We start from the raw sequence: 22,219 nt of genomic DNA, 5'->3' as shown, positions 1-22,219 counted from the left end.
AAAGCCTCTTCTGTCGACATTTCATCTATTTTTTCCTTTCCATTTGCCATAACACTTGAGAGATTCAAGGTCAATCTCAGAGTCTCACAATTTTTATCTAGCAGCTGGAAATCCCCCTAGCCCAGCTCTTATAAAGTAACCAATTTCAGAGACTTCCACTAGGGGGAAACAGTTTCTATTTATAATAGTCAACAATATCCCCTTTAAACGCAACTCATACAATCCAAAGTTAGTTTCAGATTTCAGTTACTTTTTACTCCTTTTTAGAAGCAGCCGGAGACAACAGAAACAATGTATTTCTCTTACTTTGCTAGCTGTCAAGGAACGTTCTAAGTGCTGTCAATGAACATTCCAAAACGTCAGTCCTACTGGCAGCCCGTTTCCAGGGTCAGAGCGGCGGTATTTTAACTCCCTTCACTCTCTCCTGCAGGCATACTCAGTCCACAACTCCCCCCCTCTTCTCCTGCCTCCAAGGGGTGTTTTATGCTCTTTACAGATGGAAATTTAGTCTTTTACAAAAGGCTTTGCAAGACTTCAGCCTACAGCCTCCTTGCCTCAGTCTGTTTACAAATAGGGAAGGCGGACTTCCTGTTTTGAACCTCCCCGTTTTGATGCCAAATTAAACGTTTAAAATCCGATTCTCCCGTCTCAGCTCTACTCACGGGTAATTACTTTGGAGTCAAATTGTCCACAGGAAAAAGTCAGTGCTCTCCGGCAACAGCTGTGCGGCTTCACTCCGTGGAAGAAGCAGACGATTCGAAGCACCGCGCCGCTCACCCCACGTTGCTCCGGATCCCCGAAACCGGGTTTCCCCGCGAGTAGGGGAGGCGCAAAAGGTGCCTGCCGAATCCCACATTCACAGGCTTCTCCCGCCTGTGATTTTTACGGGTCTCCGCCTTCGCCGTGGCGGCCAGACCCAAATTTCCACGGAGCAGATTCCTCCTGGTCAGAGGAAATCCGCCATTGCCAGAGGCACCAACCTGGAAGTCTCCTCTGCCCCACTAATAACCCAGAGATGCATTTTAAATAAAAGCACACATTCTACTCATGTAAAAACACATTGATTCCCAGACCACCCACAGGCCGGATTTAGAAGGCCAGATCCGGCCCCCAGGCCTTATTTTGCCTAACCATGTCACAGAGGATGAACAAACATTCTCTTCACAACCCTCGTCTCAGAATAGCTTCATGGATAACACTGGAAACTTGCAACCTTTGGTACCTCCTTTCCTTGAACTAATTGCAACTAAGGACTTGAACCTGAGTTTGCTTATTTCCTCCTCCCTCTCAGTTTATGTTCCTTTCCTGCTGTATCTTTTTAGAGCGTAAGCAAGGAGGGAGCTTTTCTTTTGGTTGATGAGCAAGAATTAAAAAATACTCTAAAAAAATAAAGTAAAGTAAAATAGGTTTTGGCAGATGCCTTCAAGGTGACATATACAAAAATACAATGCTGGTTTGGAATCCAAAATAAAGGCACAGGAACTGCAAAGAGTACTTCTGGTGTCACATGTGCACCTGCTTTAAAATGTAGATCCCCACTAGGCAGATGCTCCAATTGATAAATTTCTTCTCTCAGCAATCTGAGCTGAGAAACGCCTAACAACATATACAGGCTAATGTAGTGTTAGCTCTCCTTTCCCCCATAGAAAATCCCTCTAACCCTGACTACTGCAGCTGCCTTTGCTGCCATAATGCTCTTAGAGGGTCACTAAGCAGCTTGACCTCATTGCCCTCTTCGCCAGACAGCTCTCCTGGATCTCCATTCACAAAGTCGCTGCAACTTCATTCATAAACTAGAAAGGTCCACCTGTTTTCAATAAGCTCCAATGCTTAGTTACTGGATTGGGAGACTTGTAATGACCATAAATAAATACTGACAGCATGTGATCACTAATCCTTACAGCAACTATTAAAGCATCAGGAGACTTCAATCCTTAGTAACAGACTTCTAGACAAGACGTAAGATAGTTTTGAGATGGGGAAAAAAAACATTAATACATACTAAGGGGTGGGGGAAATTCCTTTGTGGTGGTGCCTTTAATATTCATGCTGAAGTGTTGACAATTGCACTACATTTTTGAATACTTCAGCTCTGTGAAAGAGGAGCTAGGATTTAGCATTAAACATTTTACTGCCATGAAATTAGAATCCCATCCCTGAAATAAATGGAAACTATGTAGCAATTAGGGGCGCGGGTGGCGCTGTGGTCTAAACCACAGAGCCTAGGGTTTGCCTTTACCTTTCTTTATGTAGTAATTAGGGACGTCAACAGTTTAGATAACTTTAGATTGTGTTTTAGCTCAATAAGAAATTAAAATGTACATCATAATAGGTAAGAAGGGGGGAGCACTGCAGTTAAAGGGATGGGTTAGGAGAGAGATACCCCAGATTCAACCCCCACTCAGCTATGAACCTCATTGGGTCACCATTGGACAGTTACTTGCTTGCAGCCTAGCCTACTTCACAGGGTTGTTTTGGGGATAAAATTGGGGTGAAGAGAGCACCTTGGAGGAATATTCTTTTAAAAATAAAAAAATACAATTATGCAAAAATAAAAGCGACTACTCATTCTACCTAACCAAGTTGCCCAAATATCTGGTTTCCTGCTATACTATGAGGTTCAGGAACTGGGGGAAATGACCCATGGGGAAGGGCAGGGACACAATCAATGCGTTGGAAGGTGTTGTCCCAAGTAAGGAAGCTGCCTATATTCATGGAGAATTTCCCATGGTATAGATGCCTGGAAAACCAGGGTTCTACATCAAATGAGGAGCCTACGGAAGTGGAAGGAGACCAGCCCCCCTTCAAACAGCCACTGTCCAACTTATGGAGAGCCATGGAAATGAGACTGGCAATACAAGGTGGCACAAGCTTATTCACACAGTTCTACCCTAATGTATTGCTTTTCCTAGTTCTTGAATGCCTGAAGAGGGTTTTTGATGCAGCCTTGCTGTGCTATGCATCCTCCAGTCAATTGCTATTCTTTTATTTGTTTCAATGCTTCCTTCCTTCCTTCCTTCCTTCCTTCCTTCCTTCCTTCCTTCCTTCTTTCCTTCCTTCCATCTGTGTAACCAGGCCATAGAAACGACCCAGGAAAAAATAGGTATGCTTAATTCTTGCTGAACTGGGCATCAGATCAAAGCAGTGCTTTTTGTTTAACAAGCCAGGATTTCAGTGCCAAAGCTGGGCACTCAAAAGACAGACCCACACCATATCTTTAAGACACATTCAAACCACATTATCACTCCCAAACAATCCCAGGAACTCTAGTTTGCTAAGGGTGCTGGAAATTGTAGCTCTGAGAAGGCTAGCTCTTCTCAGGTTTATTTGAGCCAAGAAATGTGCAGTGAATGTGCTGGAATTGTATGGTGTGAATCTGCCCCATATATTCCGTGTTTACCTCAATCTGTGATTTTTTTAAAGAAAAAATATCTTCTCACATACATATTTTAACATGTACTTTCTCTCAGGATACATATTTAAATACATATTTTGATACATGCTGAGAAATGTGGTACAACATTCAGAGCAGTGTAAACTCCCAATGGATAGCTGAGTTCTGATCCACACTTTAGAGTGAGAGGTTCAGATCAGGTCACATTGCATATGAATTTGCAAAGATTGCTCTCCTTAAGCATCCCTAACTGGGGTCTGAAGAAGCAGCCTTCCAGATGGTGTGTAGAGAGTCCTCCACATCTGCAGTTGTGCATCTGGGGGCTCTTTCAAATCTCATAATAAATGTTTGGAGGATGGAGGCACATGATCTTTCCATGCACATGTTCAAGTGACTTTCACGGCTGAAAAGGATGTCAGACTGTCTATCCCACCAAACTTACAGCACCAAGACCCATATTGTAGCTGGCAAAGATCTCCACTCTTGAAGCTGCTGGGCAAATCCCGGCAGTTTGCTGTATCCCTCCTTGAAAATAATCTCCTGCTGCCTTGTCAAACTTGTCTGGCTACAGCCAGTCAGGCCATTTTGACACAGAGAACATGAAGCTGTTGAATTAAGGTGGCAGGGTTCAGAAGGAAATCTTAAATGGCTCAGGCTGCCAAAGAGCTGCTTTGCTGCTGAATTGGTTCCATTTTCTTTTTAACAGCCTATTTACCGAAGGGAAAAGAATTCGGCAGGTAAAATAAAGGAGATGTGAAAAACAAAACAAAACCCTGAGCCATGATTGCTCAGTCAAATCCCACTTAATGTACAGCAAGCTGCAAGCCTTGTCTTTTCCATACCTGTTGTACTGCTTCTTATCTTGTTTGTCAGAAATGAAAACAGGTGTATGAGGTTCTCCCTCCCCTGATATTCAAGATAGTCATAAAAATGCATACATCTATATAGTTAATGTGTCCTTTTTCTTTTGCTCGGAAAGAGGCAGTTAAGGATAAAGTCAGTGCTGCAATTCATGAAGCCTTTTGTTATTCAGTCATGCGGGGACGTGATGTAGCAGTGCTTTGTCACCGGACCATGCTATCACACCATCTTCGTTTCAGGGTGATATTTACACAGTGCTTGATCTGAACCTATTCTACAAATCAGCATCAAGGATTTCTGAGGGCAAATGAAGTTTTGCTTTATTTCATTGACACTATCCCCTTTTAACTCGTTCTAGCAGCCAAATGCGCTGCTCTGCATTAAGTTCCACCTTAGCACAGATGCCTATAGAGTCACATATTGGTGGGCCAGCACTGGTCTGCATCAGAAATGGCAATTATCTCCCCCTCTGCTGTATCAATGAATAGTCAAGCAGATGAAGTGACATCATCACTGCAGTCAGAAATGAGGAAGCTCCAAGCCTGGTGATGTGACATCATACACTGACTATCCCTTGATTTTATGTGTTCATTCGTTTATTTCTACATTTATATTCCACCTTTCCTCAAAGAAACTTGGTATCAAAGAGGATATTGTAGAGGTTGGAAAAGGTTCAGGAAATGATCAAGAGAATGGACCAACTCCTCAGTGTGGAAAGCTTGCAGCATTTGGGGACTTTTTAGTTAGAAATGTATGAAATTAGGATTGACATGAAGAAAGGGAATAGAGAAAAGCTTTTCTCCCTCTCGCAGAACACAAGATGTCATGGACATCCAGTGAAGCTGAATGCTAGAAGATTCGGGACAGAATAAAGATAAAAGTACTTCTTCATGCAGTGCATAAACTATGGAACTCACTTCTTCAGGGGATGGTGATGGCTACCAACGTAGATGGCTTTGAAAGAGGATTAGACAAGTTCATGGATAAGGTTATCGATGGCTACTAGCCCTGATGACTGTGCTCTGTCTCCATAGTAATGGTTTTGAATGACAGTTGCTAGAAGCCACAGGAGGAGAGAGTGTTTATGTGCTCAGATCCTGTCTGCGGGTTTCCCACAGGCATCTGATTTTCTGAAAACAGGTTGCTGCACTCGATGATCCAGAAGATTCTTCTTATCTACTTATATTGTATATACTTCTCATGCTCCCCCTTTTTAATCCTGGCCATAACCACGTGGTGCAGGTTAGCCTGAGAGACTGCAGCTGGACCCAGGTCACATAGAGGGCTTTATGTCAGCAGAGATCTGAACCCTAGTCTTCTCCCAGGTTCTAGTGCAACACTTTAGCCTCTACACTGCACTGGCTGATACCATCCCATTGTTGTTACGAGGGAGGGAATAGAAGCAGAGATGAGGCTTGTGGCCAGAGCTGATGTCATGGGTTGGCATAAGTAGGCAACTGCTAAAGCAGAGCCCTCTGGAAAGGCAAATAATTCCTGCCCTTCTCCCTCACCCTTGCCACCTGCTCACACAACACATGCTTTCCTTTTTTTTGGGGGGGGGAGAGACAGACAGACGGATGTGCCATCACGCGCTCACCCGCTCAGCCAAAAATTCTTCCTGGCAAGTGATTAGGCAGTGGTGGGACAGATGAACAACCACAGCAGCTGCAAGGAGGGAAGGGTGCTCTAGCGAAGGTGTCTCATCCAAGGGCATCTTGTCCAAAGCCTGGAGCCAGCATTCTTTCTGTGTTGATGGCTGCAGTCCTTAGGGGGGACATCCAACTTTCCTCCGCCTCTTTGTACTTTGAGAGAGTGTTTCATTGAAGCTAATCACCCAGGATTTTCTTCTCATGTTGCAATATTGTAGTCATTGTTTAACAAAACTCAGGTATTGTGGGAAGAGGAATGGAAGAGGGATGTAGTTTCAGCTGCAGTTGTTAGTGTTCACAAACTTTATCATCACCTTAGAATTATCCCCACTTTGCTAACATCTTTGATTACATCTTTCATTTACAATAGGTAATTGTCTTCTTCTGTTACTCAACCAATGGTGTAAGAACTGCAATGAGATTTCACACCTACTCATCTCACAGAAGGCATTGAGTTGTTGTCAACACATCACAATGTCTAGATGGTGATTATAAACCTAAACTAGATTACAGGCAGTACTCTGAATCTGAAGGTTCCTTAAGCCTTTTTACCAATTATTTGAGCCATCCAATCACTTAATGTTTTCTTATTCTAACATCCAGGTAGTATACATGATATTGCTGCCCTGGACTTCTTTGGGAGGAAGGGTGGGATATAAATTAATTTTAAAAATAAAAATGGGTGGGATCTACCTAACGAGCCCCATCAGTTGAAGTCCTGTGCAAGAACTTCCACTTGTGCAATGAGGCTTTCCCCCTCCCCTCTATGTGCCCATGTGCACACCAATATTCGCTGGGGGGGGGGTCTGGAGAAGCCCCCCCCCCCCAAACAGCTTGTGTGGGGAGGAGAGCAGGGATTGTTCTTTGTGGAAAGCTAAAATTCTTGCTTAGACAGAATGATTGGATGAACTCAGTGTTGAATTCCACACATTGTTCCCAGGTCAGAAATTCTGTTTTAGACAGTGATGTGGAAGCCAATGTGAGACTCGGTAGAAGAGGCTGGTATTAGATCACTTCGATGTATAATAATTTGAGAAGTTGAATGCTTTTCATTCATTGTCCCTCACTTTTCACTCTGGAAATGGTGGATGCAGATAAGGTGACTCCCGCAGCACTGAAGCCAGTTCATATTTGAAGTTTTTGGAAGTTAAAAGACATGCCCAAGTGGGAGTAGAAGCAGGAGCCGCCATGTCTTGTAAGATGTTGGCTGGCTGGCTGCAGAATGTTTGTTTCAGGCCCAAGAAATGCAAAAAAGTAAAATGCTGTTCGTGTCCATGTGGTAGAATTTTTTTCTGTGGCAGGTATGCTTATTCAGCCCATCTGAGGCTTATAAACTACACGGAGGACAGCAGAAATGGAAGGAACAAGGGGAATCCAGCAGCTATAAAATGTATCAAAGAACAGCACCCACCCCCGAACGCAATAGCTGATCAGAAAGAAGGTGTTTTATTTTTGTATAAGAACTAGTATGAAAGAGGCCTCCTAGCATTCTCACAGGCCCATATAAGAACAGCGTAAACAGTTGGGCCTGATGAGCATTGACTGTTCCCAACCCTAATCCCGAGGAAAGCCATCTAATTAGATTTTAATTTGACCCTGACTTGTTTTTTAGGAGGTAATTTAATTATTGCTTGATCTTATACAAATGTTATATATTTGATGTTAGCTGCCCTGAGCCCAGTTTCAGCCGGGGAGGGCGGGATACAAATTAAAGTTCATTATTATCATTAATAATAATGAACTTTAATTTGTATCCCGCACTCCTTGGCTGAAACTAATAGGGACGTGGGTGGCGCTGTGGGTAAAACCTCAGTGCCTAGGACTTGCTGATCGTCAGGTCGGCGGTTCAAATCCCCACGGCGGGGTGAGCTCCCATCTTTCGGTCCCAGCTCCTGCCCACCTAGCAGTTCGAAAGCACCCCTAAGTGCAAGTAGATAAATAGGTACCACTTTATAGTGGGAAGGTAAACGGCGTTTCCGTGTGCGGCACTGGTGCTGGCTCGCCAGTTGCAGCTTCGTCACGCTGGCCATGTGACCCGGAAGTGTCTTCGGACGGCGCCAGCTCCTGGCCTCTTGAGCGAGATGAGCGCGCAACCCTAGAGTTGGTCACGACTGGCCTGTACGGGCAGGGGTACCTTTACCTTTATTATCATTAATATTATTCCCAGTGTATTAAAATGAACCCAAGAACAGACTACTAACTGGCAGCTGCTTTTTAAAAGGTTGCATTAAAAATCCCCAATGAATACGAAGGTCAACAGGTTTTGAACAAATGCAAACTTTACAATCAAATCTAGGCAATTGCATTATTTCAGTCATGACTTGAAAGTGGATTTTTCATCTGAGGGCTTTTCCACACATGTTGGGAGACTCAGGGCACACACACAAACACACACAAAAGGAAGTATTTCACACAGCACAGAGTTAAGCTGTTGAATTTGCTCCCATGAGGATAGTGATGGTCACCAACCTGGATGACTTTAAAAGGGGGAGGGTGAAACAATTTCATGCAGGATAAGCCTATCAGTGATGAGCAGTTGTGATGGAAAAGGGACATGGTTTAGTGGCAAAGCATTGCTTTGCATGTAGAAGGTCTCAGGTCCAATCCCAGGCATCTCCAAGTACAGATGCAAAAAACCTTCCTGATTAACCATGTCAGCACAAGCCCTGCTCAAGGGCTTCCATATCTGGCCTTTTCTTCCTCTGCATCCCCCCCCCTGCACATCTGCTACCCTGCAATTGGTGCAGGGTGTATGTGCCAGGAGAACCCCCAGAATAGTGTACAGAGGGAGGGGCAGAGGATTGTGTTTTTGGACAGCCTGATATGCCTGAGCAGATGGAACGTATAATAGTGGGACATTGAATTCCACCCAGTGTCTGGAATCCTGGAGATGCGCTGACAGTCATTGCTGACAGCCCTGTGCTAGATGGCCCTATGACAACACACACCACGATTGCCTCATTACGTAAATCATGTTTAGAACACTGCAACACACACACATCTGGCTATAAAGTAACATAACATTATATGCAATGAAACTGTAATTTAATCGTCATATCAAAAAATGGCAAAGCACAGTTCCTGATGGCAATAACATATCATATTACTATTAACCTTCTGTATGTGTTATTGTTGTAAAGTCCAAGGATTGTCAAGTCCAAAGATTACAACATACAGTTCCTGTTGGCAATGCCATTTCATACTGATATTTTCCTTCTGCATCATCCTGTGTCTTAAAAGTGTAACAAATGAAACTTCATTCTGCATCGTCCTATGTCTTGAGAGTTTAACAGACGGAACTACTTAGCAACAACAAGGCAGCTAATGATAGACCAGTTCTCAGGATACACCCTATGATGGCCCTATGAAACAGTTTCCTATGTTCCTATAACTGTGTACTTGAGGCAGTATTCCATTGAATGCCAGTTGCTGGAGAGCATGAGTGAGAAGAGTGCTGATGTGCTCAGGTACTGCTTAAGGGCTTCCCGCGGACATCAGGTTTGCCACTGTGGGAACAGGGTGCTGGACTAAATTGAACTTTTGGTCTGAACCAGCAGGATTCTTCTTACATTGTTATGTTTATTAGGTTTTGAGGTGCATACCTAAACACTTCAGGAATGAGTGTGACCAACAAGTTGGCTGGAAGGCTTTGACTAGATGTCCTCATCAAAGAGATGGACTTGACAGAACCTCCCCATTGGGTGTACTCCCAGTGGGAAACATGGACTCCTTTCTGTGTAGCATATGAACTGGCTCTTGATAAAGAGTAAAACTCAAAAATGCAATGTCAGTTATTGCTAGTCAGAATGGTAGGCTCTGGGTGGTTGGGCAGCAGAATCTACTTGGTTACACAGTCCAAGGCTGCATTCAAATAGCAGTTTATTCTGTTTTCCTGACGTGTCCCTAACTGTTAATTTCCACATTGTATATGCCCTTTTGAACAGCATAGCCACCTTCTAGAAATATGGAGGGATATTAGCATCTGTTTCTGTATCATTTGCTTCTAGGAAATACTTTGCTTACAAATAACAGGGGAATGAGCACTAAACTTGTGCTATATTCCACTATATGTCTGGAAGAGGCTTATATGTCATGCAAAAGCTCAAATATAATGCAAAAATTGACAGGAAAATGGCAAAAAACCCAGAATAAGCTGACATGTGAATGCAGCCTAAATGATAGAGAAGTGTTATAGAAATGTTGAGCTCAGTGTCCTGCAAATTCTTTGCTGTTTTTGTTCATGAAGGGTTTCACCACACTTTCATTTTAAGGCTTAATTTTCTAAGTAGCTAGACCAGCCTTCTCCAATCTGAAGTCCTCCAGATGTGTTGGACTACAACTCGCATCACTCCCAGCCAGCATGGCCAATGGTCTGGGGCTGGTGAGAGTTGTAATCAAAAATAGCTGGAAGGTTCCAGGTTAGAGAATGTGAGCTTTCCATGGTGGTACTAGAAATCACACTGCTGATCTTCTTCATTTTTAGGTGATGTGTAGAACTTAATTTTTGGCTTAAGAAATACACACACACACACACTAAAGAACAAGCAATATTTTACAACTCTTACTGCATGACTAGACTATTCCATAGCTAGACTACTGAGAAAGAGGTATAAGAGGTAGAGCTGTAAATACTTTGCATTTATAGAAGTAAGACCTGACTTTCCTGTTTCGGTTTGCTAATTTTCAGAAGGCAGCGCAGATACTTTGGCATTCACTCAAATACTCGGTAACATTTCATTCCCTTAGTCACAGATATAGTTATTTGACCTTTTATAAAGCTCTTATTACAATTTTTCAACGGCAAAAGTGTGTGGGGGGGACGGACTTGTCCTTTGAAACCATATTTCAACATTATTTTGATCCAGAACTTTCCCAGGGATAAAGAAACTCTGAACCTCCCATGATGTTCTGCATCAACTCTCACCACCCCCAAACACCATGGTCAGTGGTAGTCACTGTAGTCTATCAGCATCTGAAGAGCCACAGATTCCCCCATCTTACCACAATAATGCCCTTTGTCTATTTCCACTATTTCCTTGCATAACCTAACAATAGGATTCTGCACCATTCATTATCAAAGTCATCAGATTCCTTGTTGTAGAGTGGTCTTGTGTTGATGTGATAGTTCTGAAGAAAGTGGTTCAAGGATTACAGTCATGACTTCCCCCCTTGCTTCATTTTGTGACTCCAAGGCTCATTCAGCTGTCAAGTTTGCCACCAGGAAAAGAGTCATTATCAATTTGTTGCTAGTCTCCAAAAATATATAGTGAATAGGGTACAGCAGAGAAACAGTACGGAAGGGAAGGTATTATTTTATACCTGTCCCTCAATTAACCTCAGTATAATTTTCAGGACACCAGGAACAGGAAACCTTTGGCCAGAGGTGCCCACTTGGGCCCCAGACTGTGAATGCCCAGTGACGTCATGTCATGCACGCACTGCTCGGCTGCCACCCTCTGCCGCCGTGGCAGGACAGAGTCTCCACCTCCACTGTCTCTGTTGGGGCCTCACATAGTTGCAGCTGCACCCCAGAAGCACATCCGCAGCCCCAGCAGGCCCCAATAGAGGACTTGTGGGGCATGCAGAGGCCCCGGCCCAGCTGCTGCGGCGGCACCAGAGAGTCAGAGGTAAGGCAGCAAGCAGAGGAGGCCAGGCACCCACAGTGAAAATTTTGTGGGTGCCCAGGCTCTCAGGGAACCTTGGAGTTGGCAACTGTGCCTGGTGGGCCTTTCACAATAACATGAAGGGCCAACTCTCATCAGGTCCTGGTAAGATAGCCAAAGGTCAGGAACGATCAGAGTTGTAACCAGTGCCATTTTTCTAGAAAAAGAGGTGCTAGAACTTACCTCTTGCATTCTCCTACCAGTACCAGTGGCATTGCAAGGGGGGGGGCGGTGCACCCCAGGTGCCATGTCGGGGGGGGTGACAAGAAGGCACTCCGCAGGGGCTTGCGGGGGCGCAAGCAGCCATCGCACCGGTGCAGCCACATGTGGAGGATCCTTCATTCGTGGCTGCAGCCACAAGCAGAGGATCCCAGCGCCGGCAGTAGACTGCTATGTACATCGCATGTGCAGCGTCGCACGCATGTGCTGTATGTAACGATGCTGCACATGCGCTGTACATAGAGGTTTGCCGCTCGAGCGCAATACAGACAGTGGTGGGATCCCTCCGTCGCTGCTACAGCCGTGAACGGAGGATCTTGGCACCGTCCGTATGGCGCTGGAGCAGCGCCACCGGCAAACCGCTATGTACAGCGCATGTGCTGTACATAGCTGTTTGCTGCCCTGAGTGTCATGACGCCTTCAATCGCCCCTGGTCATTACAGTGGCATCTTGGTTTAAGAACAGCTTAGTTTATTAACAACTTGGATTAAGAACGCTGCAAAGCCAGAAGTAGGTGTTTTGGTTTGTGAACTTTGCCTTGGAAGCAGAACATGTTCCGCTTCCTGTTGAGTGTGTTCCATTTGTAAATTGAGTCCCCTGCTGCTATGGCAAAGCACACCTTGGTTTAAGAACGCTTTGGTTTAAGAAAGGACTTCTGGAATGGATTAAGTTCGTAAATCAAGGTACCACTGTACTGCGTTCCGGTGAGTTCCGGCAGGAAAAATAGGTCCGGGTTGTAACCGCAACTGGAAGGCCATAGCTTCCCTATCCTTTCATTAAGCCAAACTCATTATGGGAATTGCTCTATGTGCTATCATTCTGACAGCCAAATATAACATATAATTCCCACTGGACTCCACACGCTAATCTCTACTGCTGTCTCAAGCTACTGGTGTCAGGCGACACAAATCCTAAATATTTCAGTGGAGGAGCATCCAAGATGAATGTCAGCCTACAGCTGTTTTTATGTATTTTCTTAGTTTTGGTCTTGTTTTAATTATCCGTTGCTTGTTTTCCTACTGGGCTATCAACTCCATGGCTAATGTTTGCAAAGATGCCCGATGTACCATGGGTGATAAATGCTACTATTATCTTAAGCAGGGAGAGGCTGGCTGCCCTTTTAGTTCAGAGGATCTTCTGGAGGGATGGGGTGGAAAAGGATGGGTGGCAGACTGTTTTCTCAGTGCTGTTCCTTTGATACCATCTTGGCAAAATAGCCATATATTAAAGACAACACAAAACGTTGGCTCAGTTCCGAAATCTAAGGGGACCCGACAAAAGTTGCTTGCTTTAATGTTCAAGGGAAAGAAAAATACTTGGAAGTGCTGTTCTGAACCATTATGAATCAAAGGGATACTCTATTTCCAGATGACACATCATGAATGTGTTTCTCTCAGAGACGCAGGGGGCAACTTTGATTTGTGCTAGTCACAGGCGAGGAAAGCACAGTGGCTTTGGGCACAATTCATCTCAAACCAAAGGCTTTTTCTAGTTTTGCACTGTACTACTGCTCTGTAAATTGGGCGAAAGGACCACAAGCCAGAGGTTCCAACTTAACACAGGGCCATTGCTTAACAGTTTTGAGTAGTGTTGCTTCCTCGTACTCTAGTGCATCATATGAACTAGTAAATGTCCAGATAGTTGGAGTATCCAAGCCCCATATCTAGAGCCAAGAGGAAAGAACAGCAGTTGAGCAATTGATGGGAACCCATTCAAAAGACTGTTTATCTTAAGGGTTTACCATCCTGCTTTCATTACTGCCTGGATCCTCCTGGCTTTCTGGGTCATCAGAGGGAACAAGCCTTTCAACACCTCCTAATCTCATAACATATTCTGCAATTCTCATGGATGTTTTAAGTCGACATTGCTCATGTCTTGCAGGTAATGAATTGAGAAATGTAGCAATTCTATAGTTTGTCCAAGTTAAAAGGGGGTCTTTTAAAACCTCAAACTGAGGACCTTGTCTCCAAGGATATCTTAGAACCATTTTTTTTCTCCCCTGAGGAGAAAAAGCAATAAAACTTCTCTGAGGCATGGTGCAGATGGTTATTTAAATAGATAGATAGATAGATAGATGATAGATAGATAGATAGATGATAGATAGATAGATGATGATAGATAGATAGATAGATAGATAGATAGATAGATAGATAGATAGATGATAGATAGATAGATAGATAGATAGATAGATAGATAGATAGATAGATAGATAGATTAGATAGATAGATGATAGATAGATATAGATGATAGACCACTGACTTTCTAAAACAATGAAAGGACAGAAGAAATGTCAGGCAGAGATTTCTGCCAACCAGCCTCGTGAGAAGTTACTTCCCAACATACAGCCATATTTTATCCTTTCATCAAATTGAAATCAAAAGAGGGCTGTTAGATTTTATAGTGTGTTTGATGGTGCATTGCATCACTAGCTGAATCTTCAGCCTAAATGTTCATTTTGAACAGCGAATTAACTACTTAAGCATCCTTTAGAACAGGCTGAACCCATTACCTTTGTTTTGTTTTTCAGGTCTTTAAAGAATAGCTTGGTGCAGTCATAATTGCCTTCCAGAATTATCTGGGTTTTGGAAGCAAGTTTTAGATGTTTTCATCAAAATATGTTTTCAAGCCTATTACACACAGTGTTCAAAATGGTCCCAAGAAAGGAAGAGGTGATTGTTTCATTCCTTTGCTCTCCAATGTTTAATATGGGTTCTGTTGCAGTTTCATATTTCTTTTATTGTACTGACAGAGAAAATTTACGAACCAAGCCATTTTTAACCATCAAGATCATCATAATCATTGTTGAGTTATATGATATGAATTGTAGAATGGACTCAGGAGATAGCGTGATGTGATTGGCTACACTGGCATTGATGCAATTTAACACTAATGAGGGCTGTTGGGTTTTGATGTGAACAGAGGCAAGAGAAATAAAGTGAAGCGAAAGCTTGAATGCAAAGTGAGAATCTAGATGCGTAGTCTAGAAGACCGTGGCAACTAGCCTGCACAAAAATGTATCAGATTACAGATTTGGGGGTGGCAAATTGTTATGGTAAGAGATCAGTTGGTATCTTGAAAAGAATTACCTGATCGTGACTCAGCAAGTCTTTGAAATGAATGGCTGTGTTGAGAGTGTTGTGTTTGCGGTTCCTGCCTTTGTCAGATTTAACCTCTCTCTGTGTGATAGGGGAACAGAGGAAGGTAACAAAAGTGATGAGGAGCTGTGTACATGTTCAGGACAGGAAAAAGTTGCTAGAAGGTGCTAACCCTGCAGCTTACTTACAAAAGGAAGGAAAATATATATAAGCAATGTACAAGATGAGTAACAATGTAGACCGCGGGCATAGGGAACTTTTCTTTGCCAGGAAGAGAGTTGTGCATTGAAAGGAATAAAATAAATATTTTCTGATGTGTTCCTCCCCTGCTGTGGAAATCTGTGTATGCCATACCCATGTGTGGCTGATGAGTAAATCAATGGCTATTTGGTGCAGGGGATAGAGGAAATATGATGCTTTTGTTTTTTCATAACCTTGGAGTTAGCGCTGTACTACTACATCCTACTGTGTTGCTCTATAGTATTTCAGATCCCTCTCTGTAAAATTACTTGAATACACACCCTGTGTTAGATTCTCAATGCACAAGCAAAGCAAACTGAAGATGTGAGCGAGAAGCTCTTCTTTAGTTGGGTGGCTCATTTAATAAGTTCCCGGCTGTTGTACCTTCTCTGAATGCTAACCATCACACAGGGGAGATTATAAGGGTAAATTACCAGAAGCTTATTAGCAGACTCAAGGTTGCCATTTTAGGATGGTAATGATGAGATGATAATGATGATGATAATACCAAGGAATTAGGTTGCACTTTCAGTTATTCAAAGCGCTTCACATACATTATCTCAATAATCCTTACAACAATCATGTAAAGGTAGATCAGGATTACTATCACCACGTTTCAGATCAGGTGTTGGCATGGGACACATCCTGCCTATGACTACCAAGCAACTTTGAGGGAAAGGTGAGATCTGAATGGGGAACTTAACTGGCTTATAGCTCAGGATCTCAGGCACAATGCTTTGCCAGCTCTCAAAGTCTGCTTGCATTAGCGAGGAACTCCAAAGTATTGTGGCCCTGCTCCTTTGATGGTTATTTTAGATCCATGAAATTCTATACTGTGTAAACCATGGGAATCAAGAAACCATTTATTATGCTTATGATTGCTATTCCCAGGATTCAAAAAAGGTGAGCTGTGATTCACTGAACTTGTCAGGCTTTACTGACTGCCTTTCATCTCATTTCAAACTCTGATTCATCCCTTGAATGAGAAAACAAATCAGAAGTTCTAGTGGAGAGGGAGCCAATGTGATGCTTTCTAGGGGTTGTTGGACTACAACTTCCATCATCCCTGACCACTGGCCATGCTGGCTAGGGCTGTTGGGAGTTGGAGTCCAACAACATCTGGGAGAAATCTCATTGGATACCGTGGTTCTTGTTCATTCAGTGATTTCTATCTTGTGATAGTGAGAAAAACAGGTCCTATAGAAACAATTTAGCTTTTATTTGTAATTATACAGCAAATACCTCTTGGAGCCCAAGGCATACACTTTAAAAGTTACTTAAAAGTTCCTTTGATTCAGGAGGCACTTTGGAACAGATTTTGATCTGAATTATTCTGTTGTTACTGTACACCTCTGCAACTGAGATCTGAATCTGTTCTTTACATTTCATCCTCATTCCTTAGAAATGGAAAGGTTATAACTTATAAGTGCTTTGGAAATGATAAACAATCCTCCTCTTTGCATAAAATCTGAAACCAATTATCCTTTTGTGGGGAGGGGGGGGACTTTGAAAAGCATATGGTTACCCCCACCCACAAACACCCTTGTTTCCCAAGCCAGGATATAGTAAAACACACACACACACGTCATCTAAGCTCTGCTTCTTAAATTCTGGAGCACAGCCATAAATTTTAATTGGTAATGCCAACCTTTGTAATTCAGACTCTCTGAGTCAATTGCACAGAGCATTCCTTCAAGGAATTTGGCCCTCAGAGTAGAAATTGCAAGGTGCCGTAAAGGAACTGTGGCAAATATTCATTGAATTCCGTACATAAACCCTACATAAAATCCCTTCAGATGTATCCAAACCCCTTTTATCTTTACTGCCCAGACACATTTGCATGACTGGCTTCTGAAGAAGCTTGCAAGATGCACATTTTAGGCTCTCTCAGATAGTTAAATGGCATTTTCTTGAACTTTTGGAATATATACTCAAGACTAGAAATGCTTCTAATCTGTTGGTGGTGGAAGTCTAATCGGTAGCAGCAGCAGCAGCAGCAGCAGCAGTACTACATAGCCATTACTGAATATGGTGCTTTAAAGTGTTTTCAAAAGCAAAAAAGGAGAGGTTCATCAGTGGCATAGCGTGGGGGGTGCAGGGGGGGCCCGGGCGCACCGGGTGCAACATCTGGGGGTTAGGGGGTGCAAATCCACAGGTTAGGGGGCGCAAATCCACAGGTTAGGGGGCGCAAATTACTTGCCTTGCCCCGGGTGCTGACAACCCACGCTATGCCACTGAGGTTCATATCCCATGAAGCTTACAATCAACAATAGGTCAAACAGCAGACAGACGGGAGGAAGAGGCAAGGACAGCAAAAACTTTCCCCCAAGACTGGCTTTTAAAGGAAAGCTTCCCTTTCTTTTTCTGAGACCTTAGCTCTGATTTGAAGAGCTACAGCAGTTGTTCTTTGCAGAGCTGACAAGTAAATCAGCTGGATGTGGACGCATATGGCCCTCAGGTTTAATAAGATTGCAAGCCCATGATCTAATACATTGTAGAAAATATGAAAAGAAGACAGGAAAGGAAGAAAAGGGGGAATGGGTGAGTTTATTTGTTACTCAGCCTTTACGGCCAGAGGACTTGGCACATTTACGGGAATTAATAATAGTTTAATATAACTATAATTATTCATAATTTAATGATTTGTCTGCAATTTCTGGAAATGGTTGAAGACATTCTTGTTACGACAGGCTTTCCCAGTTGGATAAATGGGTCTTTACCACGTGCCCACTTGCAGTGGTTTTAGTCTTGTTTTAAAGGCACTGTATGTGTCATTTTTGTGTTTTTAATTATCTTGTGCAGATCACCTTGAGATGGTGGTTTAGAAGGCAATTAATAAATCAATTGTAATAGTAGTTGTAATAATTAGGGAGGTGCCAGAAACTGCCCTATAAGGAAATGGCTCCTCTTGTTGCAAGACCTCCCGCCATGTACAGAGCAAGCTTACCTAAATATTGGAGCAGGCTGAGCTGAATATCGGGTAATTATATGAACAGAACCCAAATTCTTGCCTGCAGGCACTAGCTTAGCAATACCTGTAAATTCACCATCTACTTGAGGCATGTTCTTACTGGAATAAAAATGCATGTCTCAGTGTGTATCTTGCAGTTGTTTATGGCAACTCCAGCTACTCCCAACATTTCTTTTAGCTTTACAGTGTTGCAAGCTCAGGCACCACATGAGATTCATTATATGCTGAGAACAGGACTGTGTGTGGATGGTTTCTCGAAATTCTTCATGCTATTTTTGAGCAGGGAAAGAACACGTGCATTAGTTCACTGATTTTCTCCATCTTCTCCCTGTTAGCTGTGACAATCCCACAGTTTCTTTCTCTCCCCCGCTTCCTTTTCGTTTTTATGCTGCCACTGCAGCGGGTTACAGAAGCAACTATGCCGACAGCCCAGACACCATTTTGTTTCATCTGCTTTGCCTCATCGTCTGTAACATCATTCTGGGGCAGTGTGTGATTATTTATTTTATTTTATTTATACATCACCTGATTTTAGAAACAACCCTCAAAGTGGTTTACAAAAATGGACAAAGCAATAAAGTTATCAATACGGAAAATCGCCAACAACAGCTTAAGACTTTCAAAAAGTTACAATAACAATGAACTAAAAACAGATTAAAACTTGCATCAACTTTCCAAACATTTGGGTAGGCTTGCCTAAACAAAAATGTTTTTGGCAGGTGCTGAAAAGAGTACAGCAAAAACACCTGCCTGAGATCAATAGGCAGGGAGTTCCACAGTGCAAGTTCTTACAGATGCAGAATGGGTATTATGTGGCACCTGTAACAGAGCCAGTTTCACCAATTGAATCAGTGAAGTGGGACCTTCTGCTTGCTGCCCAGAGTGACTGGGACAATACAGTCAGGTAGGTGGGGTATAATAAGTATATATTTATTATTACTATTACTATTACTATCATCATCATCATCACAAAACCTTTGTGTCAGGCTAATGGACTGGTGCCATGCAGGCTGTGCATTGCTTTACAGTGGTACCTCGGGTTACATATGCTTCAGGTTACCGTACATACGCTTCAGGTTACAGACTCTGCTAACCCAGAAATAGTACCTCGGGTTAAGAACTTTGCTTCAGGATGAGAACAGAAATCGTGCTATGGTGGCAGCAGGAGGCCTCATTAGCTAAAGTGGTGCTTCAGGTTAAGAACAGTTTCAGGTTAGGAACAGACCTCCAGAATGAATAAAGTTCTTAACCTGAGATACCACTGTACCTGTCTTTCAAATCAGCGAAATGAATCAAATAAACAATAATTAATAATTGGCAGCAGCAAAGATTGTGGGGCTCCCCTTCTTGAATTGCACGAATTGATTCCCATTGCTGTTCCCCAGCATTGCTGTTCCCCAGGGACAACCATACATTCATTTAATTGTGACATTCTAAATCACACTCCCCATTTGCACTCTTCCAGTAAACAGAGGAACTTCGGCCAGGGCTTTCATAACAGCGCCTTCCCCACCGGGACTCCAGTTCCCTGCCTTCCACTTGCATTGAATTGCCGTGAGGTTGGTACAAGAGGCTGAAGAAAGGAGAGCGGGAATACAGCTGAGCTACAAGCATAAAGGGCCAAGTTTTTCTAAGTGTAGATTTCTGAGCCTGAAAAGAAGTGTTGCTTAGTGGTTAGAGCCCGGGGGGCACAGAGACATGAACTCATGACTTTAGAATCTGTGTTACAGATGCATATTTCTCCGTGAGCCTGTCTCTCTTTCCTCTGCCAGACACTTTCCTTTTTTTTTTTTTTTTTTTGGTAGAGACTCCAAGAGAAGCAAGGAGAAAAGTTACCACTTCCGTTACAGAAATAGTAGTAGCCTTCCTGCCTACGCCCCGTTTGCGTGCACTAAATAATTTGAAGGCAAGTCAATTTTAAGAGGCTCTTTGGAAGCTGAAGACAAGTGTTCAGGCAGATGGCGAGAGAAGCCTCCTCAAGGAGGATTAGAGCTCATCTCATTGCCTATAACAGGCCTAACCAGCGTCTGTTTGGGGCAGAGATCCGTATCATAACTCCAATTAGCTGTGTTCAGTTAATTGTGTGTGAACAATTGCATGCATGTAAAAAAATAAAAAGTAACAGGGTGGGGTGGTAGCAGGATTGAAATCATGGTACATGGAGAAAAGGGTGAGGTTAATATTTCTCCTTTGTCATCACCCTGACAAAATTCCTCATAGCACAAAGCTCATCTTATCTCACGGTGGTGGTGGTTCAGTTTCCATAAAGCTATGCTCTATCTCCTGCTGAGTTTGGCTGTGTGAGGCATGCGAAGGAACAGCAAGAATTGTTTTATCTCTCAGAAGCATAAAAAGCCGGGTGAAAGGGCCCTTTCTGGGCCTAGTAAGGATGACATGCTGTTGACTGGGGCCAGTTCTAGGGAGCAACCAGACTGGCTGCCAGCTTGCTTCAAAACACAGGTAGGGATAGACAAACCAGCCAGCTTCAATTTATGTTGGTTTCAATCCCTCCTCACAATCTTAAATTCGGTTTGCCACATTTCCACATCAGTTGTGATTTATTTCTTTATTTTAAAAGCATTTTTTAGGCCATTTTGCTGAATATACAGATTCTTGCAAGCAATCTCACCTAATATAATGCATATATTTATGCAATTTTGAGAAATATGCCGTAATACACACATTTTTATACATTGAGTTTTTGTAGTTGGAGGACTGCATCAGACAATTCTGGCACAATTGCAAATCACGGAACACACGTTGGACAAAATTATATGTATTATCTGTGGCCATAAAGCATATGGAAGAGCTACCTTGTCTCTGCATTGTCTTCAAACTCTGTTCTACAGTGGTAATTAAACATTACCTGTTTGAGAACGATGTCCTGAGGATCAGTTAGAAGCCCTACCTGGCAGCAGAGCAGGGTTCCGTTTGTCCTCGCTAGGAGACATGAGGTGGCCGTTTCATTTTATTGTGGGTAGAAATCCCCTTACCCATCCAGCTAGTGATGGGATCTCAAATGAACCAGAAAATTAGCCAGTTTCTCCGGTGACAGTTGTCTCGTTAGACAGCACGCTGCAGGCAAAATCTGCCATGCACAAATCCCAAACCTGCCCATGCAAATGGATACTGTATTTACTTAGGCAAATCTGATATTGATACACTAAAACGTGGCCACTTGAAAATTGAGATGTGGCAGGGTTTGTGTGCAAATATGAGGGCTTTCTCCTTAGGTTCTGCTTTAAACAAATAATTAGAATTAGATTTTTTTTAAAAAAAATCAGTCTAGATGGATATACTACTGAAGCTCTCTTTAGATTATGGTGACAAAATCCTGTATTGCAAGAGTGTTGCTAAGCACATTCCCTTTCAGTCTTGGGTTATGCCTCATTGAACACAAGCCAGCAAAGGATACTCTATCATGTTTGCTTTCATTACTCTTGCAGTAAGATATCTGGGACAGGCTGGCTGCGTAGTTTAATGGAGGATGCTGTTTAGCTTCATTTTACCTTCTGTTGTCCAGGGAGTGGGTGGGATCGTGTTACTGTAAATATTTCACTGGAGGGCCAAGTGGGGCAGTTGGATTGATGATCAGTCATATTTACTTAATGCTTACCTTCAGCAACAGAAGCTCTCAGCTGCTGGTTGTCGCCCACCCCCACCCCGTTTTTCACTGGTGTATTCTTAGGATATCTTCAGCCCTTTGGCTTTTCTTGTGACATTATTTTTCAAAGCTTACGCTCTTATTGAGCTTCAGCCTAGATAAAATAGGCAAAAAACAAACAAACAACCTAGCGCACTATGTGCACATATGGTAGCAATTATATAAATCAATAGGCTGTATATATATGGTAGCAGCTAGGTGGGGTGGCAAAGAAAAGATGAGGCTATAATGGGAATGGAAGAGAAGGAATGGTAACAGAGAGAGATGTTGCCATGTTGTTCAAATGGTACCAGTTAGGATATTATGTTGAGGCTGGGTAAGATTAGCAGGTAAATTATCAAGTCCTAAATGTATTGATCATTCAGCATTAATCTATTCCCATAAAAATAGATGGTTGAACCTTGGATGGACGCTCAACAGGCCTCTGGGAAGGCAGAGAATTATGCACAGCTTATTTGTGCAA

At 42.9% G+C, this 22,219-nt stretch overlaps 1 protein-coding gene across 7 annotated transcripts in view; it reads left to right on the top strand.

Annotated features, from left to right (window-relative positions):
* The window catches only part of FLRT2 (fibronectin leucine rich transmembrane protein 2), a 91,138-nt gene that overhangs the window by 39,903 nt on the left and 29,016 nt on the right, over nt 1–22,219 (top strand). Inside the window, exon 1 of one of the 7 annotated variants that reach the window (XM_081173189.1) lies at nt 14,342–14,455. The exons of the other annotated variants lie outside the window; for them this stretch is intronic. The gene's annotated coding sequence lies outside the window, so the exon portion shown is untranslated. Of the gene's footprint in view, nt 1–14,341; nt 14,456–22,219 lie in introns of those variants that run through there. 7 annotated transcript variants of the gene reach the window in all.

Source organism: Podarcis bocagei (genome assembly GCF_964188305.1).
Source record: "Podarcis bocagei genome assembly, chromosome: 1".
Classification (NCBI taxonomy): Eukaryota; Metazoa; Chordata; class Lepidosauria; order Squamata; family Lacertidae; genus Podarcis; species Podarcis bocagei.
This window is presented reverse-complemented; position numbering and strand designations above follow the sequence as displayed.